The sequence below is a fragment of the Moschus berezovskii genome, chromosome 21 (assembly GCF_049115385.1).
Source record: "Moschus berezovskii isolate FMDL1 chromosome 21, NW_MosBer_1.0, whole genome shotgun sequence".
Classification (NCBI taxonomy): Eukaryota; Metazoa; Chordata; class Mammalia; order Artiodactyla; family Moschidae; genus Moschus; species Moschus berezovskii.
The window spans coordinates 36152029-36176605 of NC_142480.1; the positions used below are offsets into that span (position 1 = coordinate 36152029).

General features: G+C 41.4%; 1 protein-coding gene across 1 annotated transcript in view; it reads right to left on the reverse strand.

Moving 5' to 3' along the window:
* Positions 1 to 1805, reverse strand: part of EDC3 (enhancer of mRNA decapping 3) — a 57322-nt gene extending 55517 nt beyond the window's left edge. The window contains exon 1 of the mRNA XM_055418152.2: positions 1670 to 1805. The gene's annotated coding sequence lies outside the window, so the exon portion shown is untranslated. The remainder of the gene's footprint in view (positions 1 to 1669) is intronic.
* Between the last annotated feature and the right edge of the window lie 22772 nt (positions 1806 to 24577).

Here is a 24577-nt window from a genome sequence, read left to right on the forward strand (position 1 = left end):
TCAGATAAGGCTTCAAATACACACTGCATATAAAAAAGTGACAGACCCTCAACACCAATCACCAAATTCCCAGCTGTAATGGTATCCATAAATCAAATTCCTACAGACACAGATGCCCGAAGTCATGACACCACCTAATTTAACCACAACATGGCAAATCTCCCACTCCATCTCACCCATCAGGTCATCAGAAAAGACTCAAATGCCTTGCCAAAATTCGGACACATCATCATTACAGATACTGTACTTCTTTGGGATACTAAAATGGACGTCCTGTCCTGTTGTTCTGATTGAAGAATTCTAATAACCCTGCTCCTGTAGTTGATAACAGAAAAATGCCGTATTTTCCACCTTCCATTACTTACGAATCTCGGACTCTCAAGAATCTTAACTAAACATTTTCTAGTCCAACGTTTTTCAAACTACAGGTCTTTACCAGTAGGACCCATTACAGGTCAGAATCAATTTCATGAGTTACAATCAACTTTTTTCTTTCAATGAAATAGAAAATGTCAGAGGGTACCACACACACAGAAGGCAAACTTCTGTTTCCTGAGTACACACTCTACGCATGCAGGGGTCACAAAGAGTCAGCATACAAAATACATGAACGGTGGGTCACAGGTCAAAAAAGTTAGAAACACTGTATTAGTCCCACAGTCCTCAAGAAGGCTTCAACAAAAGATTCTAAGCAATCAAAGAGTTATGTTTTTTGTAACCATTTCAATTTCATACAGAGAAACCAAAAAATAGGAATTCTGTGCTCAGTACATTTAATCTTCCATTCATAAATAAAAGACTAGAATCCATCTGAGGTTTCCAGTTGAAACAGTGACCCGCTCAGAGGCAGTCACTTAAGTTTTGATGGGATTAAGACCTTTATTTGACAGAGCGCAAACTGAAATCAGTTTAGTCTATGGCTAACAAAGAGAACAAAAACCAATCTGGGTCTCCAGATCCTCATCTGTAATGGCAGGAGAGGGCTGTTTGGACTCCTTCTACCTCTGCAATTGGGAGGTTTGTTGACAACCAACTGGCCAAGCAGGTGAGGACTATGCTTCCCCCACACCAAAACACTCGAACCATTCAACAAGTCACTTACTGATCAATTCAGCCAATATCACACAAAGAGTACTGATAAAAAGAAATTAAGACTTACACTAACAACAGTAAAGAATCAAGGGGAAGTCTCCAGGAAGAGCAGAAGCTGCCCCCTGGCAGGTATCACTAATTTCTCAGCCACCCTCTCCTCTCAGACTCCAGTTCATCTCCGTCCCCCAGCCATCTGTCATGGATGTGGTACTCGCGTTCTTCCCTGCCACCGTTCTCCACTGTGCAAAAGGAAACTGAGGCAGGCAGCAATGAGGGGGTGGGCTGCAGGAGCCATTAACAAAGCTAAACTAAGAGCCTAGGCCGCTAATGCCTCACACCTCCCACATTCCTCGACTGTTGACAGTCCCGCTCGCTCGACCTCCACCTCAGACCATACCCCGGAGGCAAGTGCTAGTAATGGGCCCCCGCGCACCCGAAGCGGCCCCCATCTCGAACCCACCGCTCTAGAAGTCTGCCAGGCCTGGAACCACGAAGCCTGAAAGCAAACTCTCCCGGCAACCCCGGAAGACCCCTCCCACGAGCGCCCACCAGCCACCCGCCTCCGCGTCGCGCCTACCTCTACGCCACCGAGCCTACGCCTTGGTTCACCACACCAAGCCTGCCCCGAAGCACCGCAAAACCCCGAGACTAAGGGTCTTCTTCACGCCCACCCCCACAGCCGCGGCCGCCGCCGGAAGCGCCCTGCGGCTCCACGCCACCGTCGTGAGGTCACTTCCGGCGCGACGCTTCGGAACCCGGGGGCGGGGCGCCCGGGAAATTTGAGAATTTGGAAACAATAACTACTGGGACCCGCTGTGTGGCCTTCCAGAACCGCGCGTGCTAGGCCTGGTTCCCGGTGCCCCGGCTACCTATATCGGGTGGAGTCTGGGTTCGAGTTGGAGTCCTGCCTGCGTCCCAGGCTCGGTTGCTGGGGAGCTCTCTTCCCTGTCGTAGTATTGATGGAAAGCTCCGACTTTCCTTCCAGTTCCTCTTATGCTAATCGCCGAACCAGAGCGGAAGACTGGCTAGGAGGCTGCCTCTGTTCTCGTGGTCCCTATCCTCGATCAGTTGCAGCTGTGGGATGCAATTAGTAAGCCCCCATGATGGATTAAAGGGAAAAAAATCCCTTCGTGGTCTTCGTGGTTGATCTTCAAAGTTTATCTTCTTCAGCTCGTTTTGGGCTTAGTGTCAGCCAATCTCTGCTTGAATACCTTTCCCCACTCCCACCCCTAGTACTCAGTACATGGGAAAGTGCCACTCTCCTTCCCATGGCATTTTAGAGTCTCGGTCGCCTTGATTTTGAAAAAAGTAGCCGTTTAGGATCAAGACTGAATGTAATGAGGAAGTTTATAGTTTGCAAGGTCATCTTGAAGCCTGACAGCTGGTTTAAGAACCACTGGTTGAGCAGGCAGCATAGAGGAGGGCTGCTGCTGCTGCTGCTAAGTCACTTCAGTCGTGTCCGACTCTGTGCGACCCCATAGATGGAAGCCCACCAGGCTCCCCCGTCCCTGGGATTCTCCAGGCAAGAACACTGGAGTGGGCTGCCATTTCCTTCTCCAATGTGTGAAAGTGAAAAGTGAAAGTGAAGTCACTCAGTCGTGTCCGACCCTTAGCGACCCCACGGACTGCAGCCCACCAGGCTCCTCCATCCATGGGATTTTTTAGGCAAGAGTACTGGAGTGGCTTGCCATTGCCTTCTCCGATAGAGGAGGGCAGGGGTTGCAAATTTGGCTCTGCCAAATAAGTCGAAGAACTTTAAATTTTTTTGTTTTCAAGAACTGTCCCTTTCCTTCTTCCAACACTAAAGATTCTATTTTAGTAGGCCTGGAGAATCCATGGCATCTGTTACTTTAAAGGTTTCTTCCAGTCAATTCTTAGCAAACCAAGGTTTGGGAACCCCTGGTGTATCAGACTCAGTTGAATCTTTGGTCTACCTTTTGTTTTTAATTATTATTATCATCTTACAAAGGAGCTGTGCCTCTCTGAAAATAATAGCTAACAGTTATTGTGAAATTAATGAGATTTGCTGACCATGATTGATATTCCACACAACACACAAAAAGGTTGCTAATTCTCTTGTGCCTCCCTTTGGTTATGGTCCTCTGCACGTGTTCTACGTAGCTTCAGTATAGTCCACTCCAAATTAGTTTTTAAATGCACAGGAGAATAACCTTTCATCTTGTTCTCTGTAGCAAACACTGCTATAACCCCAGAGGTCAGTTGGATATTATGCCTACTCTTGCATCCCCATCACCTTGCACAGTGCCTGCCAAATTGTTGTTGTTGAAAGTCGCTTAGTCGTGTCCGACTCTTTGCGACCCCATGGACTGTAGCCCACCAGGCTCCTCGGTCCATGGGATTTTCCAGGCAAGAGTACTGGAGTGGGTTCCCATTTCCTTCTCCAGAGGACCTTTCCGACCCAGGGATCGAACCCGGGTCTCCCGCATTATAGGCAGACGCTTTACCATCTGAGCTACCAGGAAAGCCAGGTGCTAAAATAAGTGTGTATTGAATGAATGAAACAATTGTCCAGAGATCCTCTATATAGACTTTCCCTGGAGCTCAAACTGGGAGTCTCTAGTCAGATCTGAAGTCTGAGTTGGTCAGCCACTAAACTTTGGAAAAGAGATCAACAACTGCCTTAATTCTACTAAATGAATTGCTCTGCTTAGAGATTCTGCTGTATTGTTTTGGAACTTTGACCTCATGGAAAGATCAATCACCTAGACTTTTAAGTTTCTTAAAGCTTTTAAGCATTATTGAGTTTCTCCTTTGATCTACAGAGAATGGCAAATACATTCAGAATTGGAACAGAGAATCATTGTTTCACACAGTTTTACACAAATCGTATGTTCTCTCAGCAGAATTGGGGATGTTAATTGCACAAAAAATTCAAATTAAAGATCAGCATCTTATAGAGTTAGGGAAGCCAGGAAGTCATGCTATAATGTTCCAAACTCCTTATCTTTGCTACAACCACCATATATACAGACTGACTCAGTGTGTTAAAACTGAATACTAATTGGGACAAGAAATACACACTATGTGCCTGAAACATACTGTTGTACAAGATAGCAAAGAAGTTATCAAAGACTGCTACATTTTTGTTAAAATAACTCAGATGCTAACTTGAAGAGGCTCCCATTGGTCAAAAGTAGGACAGTTTGGGCATCAATAATAGCAATAGAAATTCATCAAATATATTAAGATCCATGTGTCACTAATGATAATTTTTGAAAACTTAATTGGAAACATATTTAACCGTACACCTGGTGCTCTCACTCCTATTCAAGAGAAATGAAAAATCTATATTAAAAAAAAAAAAAACACACAGTACACAAATGTGCATGGCAGCCTGAGACTGGCAGTAGGCATTACCATCCCAGGACAACATTTTGGCATCCAGAAGAAGTTACATAGAGTTTGGAAGAGGAGGAATCCAGGCTAATTACAACAGAGGCACTTTTTATGGTTACACCCATTTAAGGATTGTCATCAGCAAAAACCATACTAGAAATTGATTTCAGAACTCCTCTGCTGCTGCTGCTGCTGCTGCTGCTAAGTCACTTCAGTCGTGTCCGACTCTGTGTGACCCCATAGACGGAAGGCCACCAGGCTCCCCCTTCCCTGGGATTCTCCAGGCAAGAACACTTGATAGCATATAAAATTGCTTATTAATAGCATAGAGCAACAGTATTTTTTTAAAGTACAGAGACTTTCCTGGTGGTCCAGTGGTCAAGAATCTGCCTGCCAATTCAGGACATAAGGGCTCGAACAGTTCCAGGTCTGGGAAGATTCCACATGCTGTGGGACAACTAAGCCCATGCACCACAACCACTGAGCCCACACTATAGAGCCTCATGCTCCTCAACAAGAGAAGCCCCCACAATGAGAAGCCCATGCATTGCCCCCACTTGCCACAACCAGAGAAAGCCCACACACAGCAATGAGGACTCAGCACAACCAAAAATAAAATTAAAATAAATTTTAAAATATAAATAAAATTTTCATCCCATAGTCCTTTGATTGGTTCAGTAAACATTTGTATAGGAGCTGCCTACTAAGTTCCCTGTGCTGTGCTAGGTACTGGGATAGGAATAAAGCACTGCTTTCGAGGTGCTTACGTTCTAGAAGGAAAAACAAAAAATTACAGATAAGCATGATACAAAAGCACAGAGCACCAAGAAAGCACTTAAAACACGGATATGGGAGGAGCAGACACAGACAGGGGAGCACAGGGTTTACTAGATGTGACATCTAAGCTGATGTACAAAGGATGAACAGGGATTAATTATAAATTAATTAATTAATAAGAAATTAATTAATTTCTGGAGAAAGATCATTTCAGTAAAAGGAGAGTTACATAGAAGGCCAAGGAAATGTGCGTTAGCACAGCCCACCCAGGGAAACACAGGGAGATCAGCTTGGAAGGAGCATAAATGTAAAGGGAGGAAGTGATGATAGACAGATCCAGAAAGTTAGGCAGGAGCCAGATCCCAGAGAGCCTTCCATGCCATCAGGAGCTTGGGTTTATGCCAAGGGCAATGGGAAACAAATGCAGAATTTTAAGCAAGGAAATGTCCTGGTCAGACTTATGTTATGGAGAAGGGACTTAAGAGAAACAAAACTGATGGGAGTGAGATCAGATGAGAAATGGCAATAATTCACACTAAGGCATTAGCAAGTCAGGCTGATAAGGAGAAGACAGTTTATAAAGATGTTTAGGAGAAGTAGAGTCAATGCCTAGGTTTAGGGCTAAGACTGAAGATTATTTGATGGTGCTGTTTGCTCAGATACTGAATAGAAGAGGATGAAGATCTTATAGATAAGCAGTAAGATGATACATTCTGGTCCACTTACGTTGAGTTTAAGGTACTGTGGGAGCAGTTAAAATCCTTAGATTTGGGACACTGGCAGCCTTGCCCTTGACTCACACTGTAGGTAGTTTCCACTCTGATTTTCCTTGAGCCAAGACTTTTCTGTGGTGTTCACGTGACAGAATGCTCAGAGCTCACACCCCTCCTTCCAGACCTGTTCCATTTTGCCTTCCTAGGATTCCCTAACTGTCTCCCAAATGGCTCCAAGCCCACTTTCAGGCTGTAGACAAGCCTCTTCCCCAGGCATGTCCTCCTGATAGTGAACCTCACCATCATACAACACCCCCAAGCCCAAGGAGTAGCCAGAAATGGGGCTGCTTGGGAGGAGTGAGGCTGAAGAGTGGAAATTCAGGCTGAGATGAACACACATGTGAACCTGAGAAACCCCTCACCATAGAAGGGAGCAGGGAGGAAAGAGCAGGGGATAGGGACATCCGTGTGTCCTCTGGCCCTGGCCATGCACATGCCAGGAATAGGTCATTTTATAGTCTGGAACGTGTGGCCATCTGGTGGGAAACTGGATATATAGATTTGGAGCTCAGGAGAGAGATATGAGGTTTAGATTTCATCAATAATCAGGCAGTAATTGAATTTCCAATAATGGAGTATCCAAGGATAACACATTGCATAAGAAGGGTCAAAGGCCAAAGACAGAACTTTGAAGGACACCAACATTTACAGGATACACACAGGAAGTAAGTGTTTTGTAGACAATGTTTTGTAGGTAAAACCAGTGAACAGCACCCACTTGCCTTTCCTGACTATATGAAGGAGCAATTGTTTTAACAAGACTTGCTTCTGCCTTAATGTGTTTTGGCCACCCTAACAGTCTCTATCAAGGATATCAACCACCAAAGAATTAAACAAAGTCTTAGGTCAGTAACAGCACAATACTCCTCCATAGTTCTTGACTTGACAGTACCTGTCATGGAGTTCTAGAATGGTAGAGATGAAAGGAAACCTTTGAAATTATCTACTTCATCCCCCATTGTATGGGTAAGGGCTTAGCAAATTAATGGTGGATTCAACATTGGGACTCGGTTCTCCATGACTTATATGTAGACAGAACATATGTCCTGTCTTTATATGTACCAGTCTGCCTAAAACCATCCCAGTTCACCCCTGTTACTCATAATAATTATTATCACCTACATTTATCCTTAAATATGTTCTGGTTAGACAAAAAATTCCATAGTCACCTTATTTATATAGCATAAATTTTAGGGCCAAGCAAGCATTGCTATTTATTTATATGATTATTTATCTTTTATGTGATCTCAAAGGTTTAACTGTCTTAAACTCTTACACATCATTTTATAAGTGAGGTAATTAACATGTGAAAACAAGTTCCAGACCATAAAATGCTAAACAAAGATCAAGATTAAAAATAATAACCTTAGATTAGGCAAGAGTTTCTTAAATATGACACCAAAAGCCCAACAACAGCAGTCAGTCAGTTCACTCACTCAGTCACATCCAACTATTTGATTGCAGCACACCAGGCCTCCCTGTCCATCACCAACTCCCGGAGCTTGCTCAAACTCATGTCCATCAAGTCAGTGATGCCATCCAACCATTTCATTCTCTGTAGTCCCCTTTTCCTCCTGCCTTCAATCTTTCCCAGCATCAATGTCTTTTCCAATGAGTCAGTTCTTTGCATCAGGTGGCCAAAGTATTGGAGCTTCAACTTTAGCATCAGTCCTTCCAATGAATATTCAAGGTTGATTTCCTTTAGGATTGACTGGTTTGATTTCCTTGTAGTCCAAGGGACTCTCAAGAGTCTTCTCCAACACCACAGTTGAAAAGCATCAATTCTTCAGCTCTCAGCTTTCTTTATGGTCCAACAACAAAAGTAAAAATAGATAAGCTTTACTTCTTCAGAATGAAGGAAAATTGGGGCTTTGAACAACATATCAAGAAAGTTAAAAGATGTCCCATAGAATAGGGGGAAATATTTGTAAATTATATATCTGATAGGGATATAGTGTCCAGAATAAATAACTCTCACACCTTAACAACAAGAAAATGAACAACTCAATTTAAAAATGGGCAAAGTACTTGATAGACAGCATCAAGTCTATCATGGAAGTTAATGGGGAAATGGATTTATCTCATAGGACTTTGTCTTGCCCTCAAACTTGTTGTAAATTCCTCATTTCATTAAACAAGAACTCCGCAAAGAAACAAATCCAGATTTGTCAAGGGATAGTTTTGCATTTTGGCTGAAATCATCTAAGCATTGCCTTCCCCTTCTATCTCATTCTGATGAAATAAACTTAGGAATCACTGCAGATGAGGCTGGACTTGGAGGATCATCCCAAGGAGTCTGTGGTCCACCCCCACCACTAGAAACCTCTCTCCCTCTATGCAATGTCCTCTCTCCTCCTACACCTCTCCCACCACACCCTGTAATCCTTACCATATCCTTGGTTTTCTCGTTTAAGCTTCTTTCCCAGTGTCTAAACTAGAAAGAATTATCTTAATTTTTTTAATGAGGCAGGGATAGATATTGAGCAAAGAACAGAGGCCATCTAGAACTGTGGTGGATAATAAGGGAAGGTGTGTTGCCCATCTGAAAAGATGTTCGAGAAGAGAACAGGCAGCAACTGTCACTGGCCAGGCCCCAGCTTCACCTGAGGCCCCTCCCAGCTCCAGCCCTCAGCCTCTGTGTCCTCCCCATTGTTCCCTGGGATCCTCAGAGAGAAACCAGCTCAGCAACAGTTGGCCTTTTCAGACACTGCCACTGAGTTGCCACTTCTTCCCCCAGTCCTGGGGCTTTAAGTAGTTTCAGGAACATCAGCTTCACAATTCTCAGGTTCCCAGACAAGACTATAGGGTTGCATGCAGACACACTTGCGATTTTCCTCACCTGGTCCTGCAAGCCGACTATTAAAATGTTCGGGAGAGGCAATTTCACTGTGCAGACACATAGGTGGACCCAACAGAATTGTTGGTGGAGAGGAGGTTGGATGGGAAAGCCTCCCAGCTCACCAGGTCTAACAGTCCACAGTCTGGGCTTCCTTCCAGGTTTGTTGTGCTCCTGGGCACTTAGAAGCTAGGTGTCCTCCCCAAGCATATCTTAATAGTCAGACTACTGTGCAGAATGTATACAAGTTCAGGACACTTGTGCATGTCCCCAATGTCTCAAATAAGTGAACAATGCAAGCTGTCTATCTTCTTGCTCTCTTGCTCTCTTCCTTACTACCACTCACCTCATAGCCATATCCTGACACATCTGATGCTCCCCTTGCAAGGGAAGTGCTAGGAAAAGAGGGAAGTAGATGAATAATTTCACATACAGGGTAAAAACATTTGCAAAAAGTGATAAGCCCAAGAATGCTCTGGGCTGCTCACAAGTTTGCATTTTCTTTTTAAAAAATGTATTCATTTATTTACTTGGCTGTGCCAAGTCTCAGTTGCAGCATGGGAATCTTCAATCTTTGTTGTAGTATGTAGGATCTTTTTTAGTTGTGGTATGGGAACTTCAGTTCCCATGCAACTTCAGTTGCAGCATGTGGGGTCTAATTCCCTGACCAGGGATCAAGCCCAGGCCCCCTGCATTGGGAGCATGGAGTCTTAGCCACTGGACCACCAGGGAAGTCCCTCTCTTTCTTTTCTTTTTCTAAAGTAGATTTAGAGTATTCTGTGAAGGAACCACCAAGAGATGCTCAGGAAAAGTCCCAATAGGGAAATATATCTTTACTTATCACCCAATCCTTTGGAAAGATCAGATAAAGGTGTGAACAAGAGAAAAGTAATCCCAGAGAGGAAAACAAGATGCTCCAAGTCACCCATAAAGTTATCAGAGAGGGTGTGACTAATGAACAAGTATTTGTGGTATGCCAACCATGTGCTCAGCCCCAGAGCTAAAAGCTGGGATGGAGACAACAAAGAAATAGGCCTGCCCTGAGGAAGCTTATTGTTGAACAAGGGAAACAAAATTAACATAGTGTATCAGTTATTTACATACTGCTGAAGCCTGGCTTGGAGAATTTTGAGCATGACTTTACTAGTGTGTGAGATGAGTGCAATTGTGCGGTAGTTTGAGCATTCTTTGGCATTGCCTTTCTTTGGGATTGGAATGAAGACTGACCTCTTCCAGTCCTGTGGCCACTGCTGAGTTTTCCAAATCTGCTGGCATATTGATTGCAGTACTTTCACAGCATCATCTTTCAAGACTTGAAATAGCTCAACTGGAATTCCATCACCTCCACTAGCTTTGTTTGTAGTGATGCTTTCTAAGGCCCACTTGACTTCACATTCCAAGATGTCTGGCTCTAGGTCAGTGATCACGTTATCGTGACTATCTTGGTCGTGAAGATCTTTTTTGTATAGTGTTCAAGCAGGTTTTAGAAAAGGCAGAGGCACCAGAGATCAAATTGCCAACATCCGCTGGATCATGGAGAAAGCAAGAGAGTTTCAGAAAAACATCTATTTCTGCTTCATTGACTATGCCAAAGCCTTTGACTGTGTCGATCACAATAAACTGAGGAACATTCTGAAAGAGATGGGAATCCCAGACCACCTGACCTGCCTCTTGAGAAACCTGTATGCAGGTCAGGAAGCAACAGTTAGAACTGTACATGGAACAACAGACTGGTTCCAAATAGGAAAAGGAGTATGTCAAGGTTGTATATTGTCACCCTGCTTATTTAACTTATATGCAGAGTACATCATGAGGAACGCTGGGCTGGAAGAAGCACAAGCTGGAATCAAGATTGCTGGGAGAAATATCAATAACCTCAGATATGCAGATGACACTACCCTTATGGCAGAAAGTGAAGAGGAACTCAAAAGCCTCTTGATGAAAGTGAAAGAGGAGAGTGAAAAGGTTGGCTTGAAGCTCAACATTCAGAAAACAAAGATCATGGCATCTGGTCCCATCACTTAATGGGACATAGATGGAAAAACAGTGGAAACAGTGTCAGACTTTATTTTTTGGGGCTCCAAAATCACTGCAGATGCTGATTGCAGCCATGAAATTAAAAGACGCTTGCTCCTTGGAAGGAAAGTTATGACCAACCTTGATAGTATATTAAAAAGCAGAGACATTACTTTGCCAACCAAGGTCCATCTAGTCAAGGCAATGGTTTTTCCCATGGTCATGTATGGATGTGAGAGTTGGACTGTGAAGAAAGCTGATCGCCGAAGAATCGATGCTTTTGAACTGTGGTGTTGGAGAAGACTCTTGAGAGACCCTTATACTGCAAGGAGATCCAACCAGTCCATTCTAAAGGAGATCAATCCTGGATGTTCATTGGAGGGACTGATGCTAAAGCTGAAACTGCAATACTTTGGCCACCTCATGCGACGAGTTGACTCACTGGAAAAGACTCTGATGCTGGGAAAGGTTGGGGGCGGGAGGAGAAGGGGACGACAGAGAATGAGATGGCTGGATGGCATCACCGACTCTGTGGACATGAGTTTGAGTGAACTCCGGGAGTTGGTGATGGACAGGGAGGCCTGGGGTGCTGTGATTCATGGGGTCGCAGAGAGTCGGACACGACTGAGCGACTGAACTGAACTGAACTGAACTGATCAGTTATTTATTGCTGTGTAATGAACTCTCCCAAAATTTAATGACTTAAAATAACAATCACTTATTTAGCTCATTACTCTTTGAATTAGTTGGGTTATTCTGCTAATTAGACTAGGTCTGGTTGGTCTTGGCTGGACTCACTCAAGGACAGTTGACTAGGGTCTGGCTGCTTTAAGGTGGCCTTTACTTGGTTAACTTCCTGTTTCATATGGTCTGTTATCCTCTGGCCGACTAACCTGGATTTGTTCTCATGGTGGTGGCAGGATTCCAAGAGAGGATAGACATGTGTGAAGTTTATTGAGGCTGGGCTCAGAACTAGCATACCACCACTTCCAATGCATTCTATTGACCAAAGCTGGTCATGAGGCCAGCCTAGATTTAAGCGCTGGGGAAATAGACTATACCTCTTTACAGGAGGAAATGTAGAAAGTCACTTTACAAGGGATGTAGATATAGGAAGGAAAGAAAAATTGGGCCACCATTAACTGACCCCTCCTAAGAAGTAACAAGCGAAACAAAATAGTAAGTGTCTAAGGGCTACTCGGTTCACACATTGCTGAAGCCTGGCTTGGAGAATTTTGAGCATGACTTTACTAGCGTGTGAGATGAGTGCAATTGTGCGGTAGTTTGAGCATTCTTTGGCATTGCCTTTCTTTGGAATTGGAATGAAGACTGACCTTTTCCAGTCCTGTGGCCACTGCTGAGTTTTCCAAATTTGCTGGCATATTGAGTGCAGCACTTTCACGGCATCATCTTTCAAGATTTGAAATAGCTCAACTGGAATTCCAACACCTCCACTAGCTTTGTTCGTAGTGATGCTTCCTAATGCCCACTTGACTTCACATTCCAAGATGTCTGGCTCTAGGTCAGTGATCACGTTATCGTGACTATCTTGGTCGTGAAGATCTTTTTTGTACAGTTCTTCTGTGTATTCCTGCCACCTCTTCTTATTATCTTCTGCTTCTGTTAGGTCCATACCATTTCTGTCCTTTATCGAGCCCATCTTTGCATGAAATGTTCCCTTGATATCTCTAATTTTCTTGAAGAGATCTCTTGTTTTTCCTATTCTGTTGTTTTCCTCTATTTCTTTGCATTGATCACTGAGGAAGGCTTTCTTATCTCTCCTTGCTATTCTCTGGAACTCTGCATTCAGATGCTTATATCTTTCCTTTTCTCCTTTGCTTTTCGCTTCTCTTCTTTTGACAGCTATTTGTAAGGCCTCCTCAGACAGCCATTTTGCTTTTTTGCATTTCTTTTCCATGGGGATGGTCTTGGTCCCTGTCTCCTGTACAATGTCACGAACCTCCGTCCAGAGTTCATCAGGCACTCTATCAGATCTAGTCCCTTAAATCTATTTCTCACTTCCACTGTATAATCATAAGGCATTTGATTTAGGTCATATCTGAATGGTCGAGTGATTTTCCCTACTTTCTTCGATTTCAGTCTGAATTTGGCAATAAGGAGTTCATGATCTGAGCCACAGTCAGCTCCTGGTCTTGTTTTTGCTAACTGTATACAGCTTCTCCATCTTTGGCTGCAAAGAATATAATCAATCTGATTTTGGTGTTGACCATCTGGTGATGTCCATGTGTAGAGTCTTCTCTTGTGTTGTTGGAAGAGAGTGTTTGCTATGACCAGTGCGTTCTCTTGACAAAACTCTATTAGCCTTTGCCCTGCTTCACTCCGTGCTCCAAGGCCAAATTTGCCTGTTACTCCAGGTGTTTCTTGACTTTCTACTTTTGCATTCCAGTCCCCTAGAATGAAAAGGACATCTTTTTTGGGTGTTAGTTCTAAAAGGTCTTATAGGTCTTCATAGAACCGTTCAACTTCGGCTTCTTCAGCGCTACTGGTTGGGGCATAATTGAATGGTTTGCCTTGGAAATGAACAGAAATAATTCTGTTGTTTTTAAGATTGCATCCAATCTGCATTTTGGACTCTTTTGTTGACCATGATGGCTACTCCATTTCTTCTAAGGGATTCCTGCCCACAGTAGTAGATATAATGGTCATCTGAGTTAAATTCACCCATTCCAGTCCATTTTAATTCACTGATTCCTAGAATGTCTATGTTCACTCTTGCCATCTCCTGTTTGACCACTTCCAATTTGCCTTGATTCATGGACCTTACATTCCAGGTTCCTATGCAATATTGCTCTTTACAGCACCCGACCTTGCTCTATCACTGGTCACATCCACAACTGGGTATTGGTTTTGCTTTTGCTCCATCCCTTCATTCCTTCTAGAGTTATTTCTCCACTGATCTCCAGTAGCATAATGGGCACCTACTGACCTGGGGAATTCCTCATTCAGTATCCTACCATTTTGCCCTTTGAAATACTTTGGCCACCTCATGCGACGAGTTGACTCACTGGAAAAGACTCTGATGCTAGGAAAGGTTGCGGGCGGGAGGAGAAGGGGATGACAGAGAATGAGATGGCTGGATGGCATCACTGACTCTGTGGACATGAGTTTGAGTGAACTCCGGGAGATGGTGATGGACAGGGAGGCCTGGCGTGCTGTGATTCATGGGGTCGCGGAGAGTCGGACACGACTGAGCGACTGAACTTAACTGAACTGAAGGGCTACTCTGTGCTTGGGGTAGTTGACCAGGTCCCAGGCCTGGGACATGGACATGGCTTTTAGACAGGAGCAGCAAACCACTCAAGTTCAGTTTCACACTACTGTGTGGACAGGGTCTTATTGGTTTGGGTACTTTCAGTGATTTATAACCCAGAAGCCCAAGCCAATCATTGTTTCAACCATATTTGTTAAAATGCTAAGACATACTTTTCAAGTGTCTATGCACTTGGAAAGGATACCCCAAGTTCTACATCCCAGACAACACTGGCCTGGCTTGTAAGCTCACTGCTGGAGGTGACATCGCCCCAGTCCAAGACCTACCTTGAAGTTAGATATGTCTTTACCCCCTGTGCCCAAGACAACTTCACCCCAGATGCTAAAACCTCCACCCCAGCAGAGCTTATGGACTGCCTCTCCTAAAACACATACTGGACACAGGACATTTCTTGCTTTTCTTTGATACTAAGGATTTCTATTATATTCTTCAAGTCTTCTGTCTGCTTAGCCCATAATCCTGGTATATTCCTTGCCAAAACATAGACCCCCCCATACTTTCAAGCTTAAAGAGAAATCTGATAAAGGTTAATACTGTCTGTGTCATTCTAAAGCTTAGTGGACATTATGGAGGCAGCTGTCTTAGGTCACTCAACACCAGGGCCCCCCTGGGAAGAGAAACATTCATTCCCCAGTGCCTCCTCCTGCTACTCTCCTCCAGCTTTCCACCACAACTTTCTGTCTTGTGTCTCCGACACTACAACTATTCCTACCCCTCCTTACATATAATACCACTAACCTTTATGTCTACTTTGCTAACTTATTAGATCATATCCTCCAACAACATGACTTTCAGACCTACCACCTTGAACTGAGCATATTTCTAATATACTCCACAACTCCACCAAGATATTGCTACAAACTCCAAAAAGTTCAGATCTGTGTTTGACTAATGCCATATAAATGGGAAACTTAGTTATGGCCAGCCCACAAGGATTCCTTATAGTTCTACCCATGTTCCTCCTTTCTTATCCCCATAATAAAAGGCTTTCTATGCTGCTTAGGCAACTCATGCCCTGCTCTCTAAGGTCTCTATTATCATTACTACAATGTTGTCTTAAAATGATGACAAAAACCACAGAATCAATTGTTCTGCATTTTCTTAGATTCTGTATCTTTCTTTTTGGCATCCATTGGTTAATTACATTAACTATATTTTCTTATATTCTGTATTATTGATGCTCTGTCATTTATGAGCCTTATAGACCCTGGGCAAGACTGTACCTCCTAAGGATAATCAATTCTTAGAGATAGAAAAGGGCTTGACAAAAGCATATTTTTCACATACAGACTAACAAATCCAGGGTCCATATCCTACAACTATCTTCTTATCTAACTCTCACACACCAAAGAAATATATCTCCAGCCCTAAAACACTCCAGGACCAGGTACTAAACAATTAGAGACCACCCTATGCCTTGAAGCCTGCTGGAATTATTCAAAGGAGCCAGTCTTAAGATGTTTATTTTATCCTGCCTTGTGTTTTCCCTGGAAACCAAAATAAAGACTCTGGCCTAGGCTTCTCTGTTTCATCTTCACCTGGCCAAAACCTAGCACTTCCCCTGTGGCCCTGATGGCAAGCAGGGACATCCTCTCTGAGACCCATGGGGGGAGAAAAAACTTGTTTATTTCAAGTCTTATTATTGAATAGTCCTATGGCCTCACCAGCTTTACCATAATATATCCAGTATACACATTCTTAGAATAGATAAGAAGTATCTCATTTTGTAGTTAAGAAAATGTAACATGAGGGGACTTAAGTCACGTACTGAGGATCATACAGTAAGTGAAGGAGCTGAGGTTTGAACTCAATTCTCATGACCTGGTCTTGGAAAAACCTTAAATTGTAGTTCAGAGGTATTTTCCAAACCCTCCTTATAGTACCAATTGACATTTTTACCTTAGAGTCTTAAAAGCTACTGTACAACCACTATTTTGAAAACTGATTCATCAAATGACGTTGCAGAGATAGCAAAAAGATCAGTTATGGGATCATCTCAATATAAATACACCTGATGACACCTGGACACACAGAAGGAATATACAGAGCTGTGAAGATCTGGGGACCTAAAGCAGAATATTGTGGTCTTTTCTTCTGTTAGATTAAAAAGGTTCAAAAGGCAGATTTTAAGGGAATTCCCTGATGGTCCAGTGATTAGGATTCTGCACTTCCACTGCCAGGGGCCAGGGTTTGATCCCTGATTGAGGAACTAAGATCCCACAAACCACATATGGCAAAAAAAATAAATAATGGGGGTTTAAAATGGAAAAACACGGTGCTTCTTCAGTTATCAGTATCAAGGGTATGATATTAGAAATCATGTTCATTGAAATTATATCAACATCAAGTACAGTGCTAAGGAATATTGTTCTCTTAAATAATAAGACCCTGAGATATTTTGCTGTTGGAAGAGATGGTTGGGTGGCATCACTGACTCAAACTTGAGCTTGAGAAAACTCTGGGAGATGGTGAAGGACAGGGAAGCCTGGCATGCTGCAGTTCGTGGGGTCGCAAAGAGTCGGACACAACTGAGCGACTGAACAAAAGCAAAATTCTAGCAGGGAAAGAGAAAAATAAAGTTGGAGGAATTAGTTTCCAATTTCAGTACTTGCTATAAAACCACAATAATCAAAGCAGTGTGTGCTGCCATAAAGACAGACATATAGGTCAATGGACTACACTTGAGGGTCCAGAAATAAGTCCATACATCTCTTGTCAATGAATTTTTAACAAGGAAAGGGGGATGTCAACTTAACACAGCAATGTATCTATGTGATACATTATATAAAGCAATGTAATTCTTAAATAATAAAACAATGTAATTTGTTGGAACTATTACAACCAACTAGTCTTATTTCCTCAATATAATCAACCCGTATTATGTACTTTTTTACATTAAAGCTATTAATTATACATCAATCTGATCAAGAAATTAATTTCCATGAATGAGCCTAATCATAATGGCAGCTGGTAGCTGCCATTAGTAGAATACAGTAATAGAAGAAATCTCACCAGTATATTTGGATAGACAAATGAGGAATCCAGCAGTAAGTTACATTTCCTTAACTAGCTGCTGAATCTAAAAAAATGAGCTATCTCTATATAAAAAGTCAAGTTTTCTGACCATTAAAATTAAAAAGTTAGAAAAATTAAAAATAGTTAAAAGAATTAAAAAGCTTCCCTGGTAACTTGGTAAAAAAAAATCTGCCTGCAATGCAGGAGACCTAAGTTTGATTGCTGGGTCAGGAAGCTCCCCTGGAGAAGGAAATGGAGAATCCAATGGACAGAGGAGCCTGTCAGGCTATAGTCCATGTGGTCACAAGAGTCGAACACGACTAGCAACTAAACCACCACCAAAAGAATTAAAAGGTGAATCAGTAGCCCTTTTCATAGGCATGATCTTGATTGAAAGGTCTTGCAGTTGAGGTGTCCACTTCCATGAAGTCCCTGCCTCTGGACTACAAAGGTCCTGGAGATCCTGACTTGGTCACTTGGTGACCAAGTGTTTGGTCACCAAGTATTCTGACAAGTGTTTGTGATGAAACTTTTTGATGTTCCTTCAAGAAGACTGATTTTTGATCTATAACTTGGAGCTGGGACATTTAGGCAAGTGCAAGGAAACAAAACAGAAACTACTTGAGCGTGATAAGACCAAATGGCTCCAGTTAATTTATTTTACTACTCAACTATACTAGGATGAGGAAAGTAGAATCTCTGTTGAGAATAATACACATAAATCTATAAAGCTTTCATCAGCCATTTATGCCATTAAGTATTTTTATGATTGTCCCCCTTTACCAGTGTTGTGCTATTACTTTCATTTGTTTTCATGTTACTAATTGTCAGGGGACGTTCAACTTTAAGGAATCCAATATGTTGTACTTTTCTTTCTTTGTGTGCCATTTCTCAAGGATTCTCTGTTCCTTATCAGTTCCTATTTTGGGAATGAGTAGAGCTGCACACAGTTCTCAGGACTGAGATCATGGGAAAGGGCACCTGCTTGGATTCCTTTCAGTAACTCCCTTCAATGACTCTTTTCAGTGTCAGTGACATTGTATGTATTCTGTTCTGTTCTGTTCTGTTCAGTCGCTCAGTCGTGTCCGACTCTTTGTGACCCCGTGGACTGTAGCCTACCAGGCTTCTCCATCCATGGGATTCTCCAGGCACGAATACTGGAGTGGGTTACCATTTCCTTCTCCAAATTAGACTATCTATTTTGTTTCAACTGATGGGATTTCATCCTTTGTAATGGCTGAGTAATCATTTTACTAAAGATATATAAGCCTGAATTTCTGCTAATAAGATACCCATATTCCACTAGAGACTTGGGTCCCCGTGTCGTTCTTTCTTTCTCTTTCTCTCTCTCCCTCTGGCTAATTCTCTGGAGCATAGAAACCTACCGAGCTCACTTTCCTGCCCGGGCTTTCAAGGCCTCTTCAAGAGGACGTCCTGTGCTTCCATGAGTGGTACCAGCCCTGTCCTAGGGCTTTATTGGTTCTCTGCATAACCCAGGGAATACAAGCCTCTTTCTCTCTTTTGCTTTCTTGTCGTCGACTCGGGACCACCAGGTTCCGGTCCATTAAAGGACTGCAACACGTGGCGCCTGAACAGGGACCTGACACACATGACATTTTGGATGGAGTGACTCGGGACTTACTGAGGTCGGGACCTATTGAGGTCGGTAAGTACTAAGACATGGGTCAAATGGCTGGAAAGCCCCATCATTTTTCTACTTTACTTCATCATTTATTTAAAGTTCAAAGACTTTCGATTTCACGCCAACAAATAATGGCTTATCTCCAAATGGTGGAAAACTATCTTGACTGTAATAATTGTAGTCATCTTATTCTTGCTGTTTGCTTTTTATATCTGTAACTATATAATGATTTCTATATCTAAATGGCTCAGACATTTAAGTTACAAATGATTATTCATGCCCCTGCGGTTTCCACTGCCTCCTCTATTACTCAGGGCCCCTAGATCAGAGACCCTCTATATAAAGATAAGGAGAATATATTGCCTCAACAATTTAAGGCCTATGCCCCTTCCCAGCAGGAAGAGGTTACAAAATGATTTCTCCACCCCTTTCCCTGACAACCATATTCTCCTAAAAACAGGAGAAAATGAAAGAGTCAGAGCTTAAGCAGACAGTCCAGGGCCCTATAAAAAAGGAGCAAACATTCTCACTCATGCTTTCCTTAAGCCCTGTGCAACAATGTATCTTACGGAAAAACTGACCTTTCTTTAGGTCCAGAACTAATGATTATACAACACAATGTCTTACTCATAAAAATGCTTTTCTTAGGTTCTATGTTAATGATTATAATTGTAACAAATCTTGCCTAAAATTTTATATCTCAAGACTTGTACTCCTGATTGCACAGCAACAATGTATCTTTCCCAGAGACATTATCTAGAATCTGTTCTCCCTGGCTAATCTTGTGCCAAAGTTATCTCCAGGTGTATGTCTTGAGAAAGGGCCTAATAGAACTCTTACAACACTGAGGTATTCTTTTTACCTATTCTCAACAACTAATTAAAAAATATATAAGGTCCCACTTAAATTAATGAGACAAATACTCTTTCTACCCCCTTTCTGATATCTATGACAGAAGCTTTCTCTGTTCTTTGAGACAATAGAAGCTCAAATATAATGCCCTCCTTTATTGCATGAACAATTAAAAGAAGTTACCCTTGAAGCCTGAGATCAAATTACTCCTCAAGGAGAACCTACAGGTAGATACACTAAGATATTACAAGGACCTAATGAAACATATGCTGATTTTCTAGCTAGACTAAAAACTGCTATTTCCCATAGTGTGACTGAAAAAAAAGCCAATACACAACTAGAAAAACTGCTTGCATATGAAAATACAAATAAAAAATGTTAAAAAGCTATAGCTCCAATTTGTGAGACTGGAGCTATTATTGATTATTTGAAAGCTTGTCACAATCTAGGATCAAAAACTCAAGAAATGCAAATACTAGCTGAAACAATGGCTGTTTACTTTAAAAGGGGAAATAAAAGATGTTCTTCATGCAGAGATAAGAACCATTTAAAAAAAGACTGCCCTAAGAAGGCTAATAAAAAACCTCCAAAAATCTGCTCTCAGTGCTGTAGGAAAATGCATTGGGCCAAAGATTGTAAATCTAAATTTGATATTAAAGAAAAACCTATTCCAAGAAACTTCAAACAGGGGACGCCCCAGGTCCCCGTCAAAAAAAACAGGGACAAATTCCATCTTTTCCCTCAAACCCTCAACATCCGGCAGTGCTGCCTTCGATATACCAGCCCTAAATGATTTTCTCGTTTACCCTCAAACAGTCCCTTCTAAAATGCCTACCAGAATTTTTGGTCCCCTGCCCCTACAAACCTTCAGTCTTTTACTTGGCCAATCTAGTTTGATTTCTAAAGGAATTACTGTTCACCCTGGAGTAATTGATTCAGATTATAAAGGAGAAATTCAAATTATGATGTCATCTCAGATTCTATGACAACTGAAAAAGGGACAAAATTGCTCAATTACTTCTTTTACCTTACATTTCTATTAACTCCTCAAATGCTGTGCAGTGGTAGATTCAACAGTGGACAGGTGGATTCAACAGTACAGATCAAAAACAATCCTTATGGACATCATTGGTATCTAAATATTCTCGACCAAATATAAATATCAAAATTAATGGTAAAAGATTTTCTGGCCTTCTTGACACTGGATCTGATATTTCTATTATATCCAAACATTTATGGCCCAAATCCTGGACTATACAAAAAATCTCTTGCCAAATTGCAGAAATTTCTCAAACCAAAGTACAAGAGGTTTATCAGAGTACTCAAATTTATCCATGTGAGGGGCCAGAAGGCTAACCTGAAACATGAAGACTTTATGTGATAGATACACCCCTTAATCTAATAAAAAGAGATTTACTTATGCAATGACAAACTCATATATACATTCCACATTCTTCTTAATGGCCACTGCTCATTTAACAAACAAAACAATTATTAAAGTAACTTTAAAAAATGATGAGCCTATTTAGACAGAACAATGGCCCCTTACAAAAGAGAGATTACATGCTGCTAAAAAACTTATAATTTCCTGACGTTCTTGTTATTCATTATATAGATGATATATTATTTTCAGCTCCATCTGTTTTAAAAACTCAACACATGTTTGATATAGCTCAACAATGCTTAAACAACTTTGGGTTAATCATTGCCCCTGAAAAAATTCAAACCTCGACGCCTTCCCATTACTTAGAATTTGTTGTTAATAAACAACAGATTACTCCCCAACTAACACAGGTTTGTACTGATAAATTATCCACCTTAACTGATTTTCAAAAACTTTTAGGCGATATAAATTGGATTAGGCCCTCTTTGGACATTGCTAATTATCAGCTAACTAATCTATTTAATACTTTAAAAGGAGATCCTAATCTAAATAGCCCTCGATCACTTTCTCAAGAGGCACGAGGAAAACTCTATTTAGTGCAAAATAAGCTACAAAAACATTTTCTTACCCGCATTAGACTAGATTTACCTTCAAAATTATTTGTACTTCCCTCTCTTCATTCCCCCACGAGACTCCTTGCCCAGCAAAAATACCCAATAAAATGGCTCTATACCCATTTTAGAAAAATAAAGTCACTTACACCTACCTTGATTTAATTGCTCTCATCACTATCAATGAAAAAAATAAGACTAAAACTCTAATTGGCTCCAATCCTCATAAAATTGTGATATGTATTAATAAATATCAATTCAAAAATACATTACAAACTTCTACCAATTTCCAAATAGCTTTTCTAAAATATTACAGGAAAATTTCATTTCATTATCCCTCTAACAAGCTATAAAATTTCTTCAAAAATACTAAATTTAATATATCCCACATCATCAGCCCACAGCCTATACCTCAAGCTAAAGTTTTCTATATAGATGAGACTAAAAATGCCAAAGCCTCACTCTGGTCTCTCAAAAAATATAAAATCTTTTACACTAAATTCCATTCTGTTCAACAAAACAAATTGTATGCCCTTATTCAAGTTATTTGCCTACATCCCTACCCCATTAATATAGTCTCTGATTCCTTATATTCAGTTTTTGTATTAAAAAATATAAAAACCTCCACCATAAACTCCAATCAACCTATTATTCAACAACTAATTTTTCTAACTACAATCCATTATTAAAAACCACACTTCTCCCATTTATATCACACATATTCGAACACATTCCTGTCTTCCCAGTCCTATGACTCATGGTAATGAACAGGCTGATAAACTTGTTTCCTTTGCTACTCTGAAAAAACAGTATGCTCTGGTGCACAACAATGCTGGCCCTCTACACCATCTATGAAAAATCCCATACAGCCAGGCTAAAAAATTATTAATAATTGCTCTAATTGTAGACCCCTACACCTTTGACCCATCGCACAAAATATTACTCCTCGGAGATTACAACCTAATGAACTATGACAGATGGCTGTAACTCATTGCCCTAATCTTTCTCCTTGTTCTTTTCTACATGTCTGTATTGACACAAATTCTTCTTTTACCTGGGCCACACCTCTTTGCAGTGAAGCTACACAACACGTTATAACTCACCTATTAGCTTGTTTTGCTATAATGGAAACTCCTAGTTCTATAAAAGGCAATGGCAAGCCACTCCAGTACTATTGCCTAGAAAATCCCATGGATGGAGGAGCCTGGTAGGCTGCAGTCCGTGGGGTCGCTAAGGGTCGGACACGACTGAGCGACTTCACTTTCACTTTTCACTTTCCACTTTCACACATTGGAGAAGGAAATGGCAACCCACTCCAGTGTTCTTGCCTGGAGAATCCCAGGGACGGGGGAGCCTGGTGGGCTTCCGTCTATGGGGTCACACAGAGTCGGACACGACTGAAGTGACTTAGCAGCAGCAGCAGCAGTTCTATAAAAACAGACAATGGCCCTGCCTATACTTCAAGTTATTTCAAACAATTTTTACAAATGTTTTCTGTTGTTTTATTTTTACAAACATTTTCTATTAAACATATTACAGGTATTCCTTTTAATCCACAGACACAAGACATAGTCAGACAAACACATCACACATAAAACCACAAATAAAAAAAAAAAATTAAGAGGAAATACACAGGAACACTACTATCTTCCTTATCTAAAACAGACTTTACTAGATTCCAATGCAAGCTACTCTTTGAACCTATAATTATTGTTAATACAGCTTTATTTGTTTTAAATTTTTTAAATTTACCACAGGGAGATATATTGACAAGAGCAGAAAAACATTTTGAGGAACTGACGGACTTCTCTTCCTCTGCCCATTTGGTACCAAGACAGGTTAACTAATCAATGGAAATCTGGGAAACTAATCTTACAGGGAAAGGGGTATGCTTATATTTCTCCAGATGGATCCAAAGAAGTCAGTTGGCTCCTTCTTTGGAAGATCCACCCCCTGGAAACCACCAGCATTCAAGATAGAGAGGAAAAGGCCAAATCCTCGGAAAGAGGAAATTCCAGTACAAGCCATGGGGGCTTTAGAGATTTCCAAAAAATGCCGCACTCAATGTCATCTTCCTCATGATTTCCCTACTTGGGGACAGATAAAAACCCTTACTAATCAAGCTGAAAATTTGATTTCTCAACAGGGAATGCCTCAGAGTCCTGAAAATATTTTTGTTGCTATGCTTGCTTTGCTTGCTTTCATTGTCCCCCAGCTCGAGCTGAACTACTAATCATACTTACTGGGCTTACATACCCAACCCCCCTTTATTACAGGTTGTAGAATGGACAGAAAAGGAACCAATCATATCAACTAATGATTCCGTATATATGCCTTCTCCCTGGAGCATGAAAGAGCCCTAACACCTGAGGATGAGGGAAGACTAATTAATATTTCTCTAGGTTATGAAGTCCTTCCTTTGTGCATGGGCCCAGCGGAATTATGCATTAACGTTAGCCGACAAAGTTGGGCTTTCGTCCTGCCTCCAAAAAAAGGACTTTTGGACACTGCCTGGATTATTTACTGCCCTTTCTTTTTATGAGAACCATGTCAATACTACTGAAACTCTAGGAAAAGGGCAAAAAAAACATTATGCAAAGTGTTTACTTATAAGAACTTGAAGTATATTCCTGTTCATTGGGACAGGTGTCAAGCCAAATCAGGAAAATTAATGTTTGTGGCTAAGCACACCATTGTCAATTGGGGACCCCATGGTATGTGGTTATCTAACTGCTCAGATGATATTAATAGTACTGTGTGTGACTATGCTACTCAAGTAGCATAGAAAGTTACTAATACTATGATGGAACATTACCATTACAAAGGACTTCTTGGCTGGCTTGATAGTGGAATGGCACCCCCTTGTCCTTGAATCGTCCTCGATAAACAGATTGGGCCTGAACAACGGGACATCTGGAAACTTACTGCAA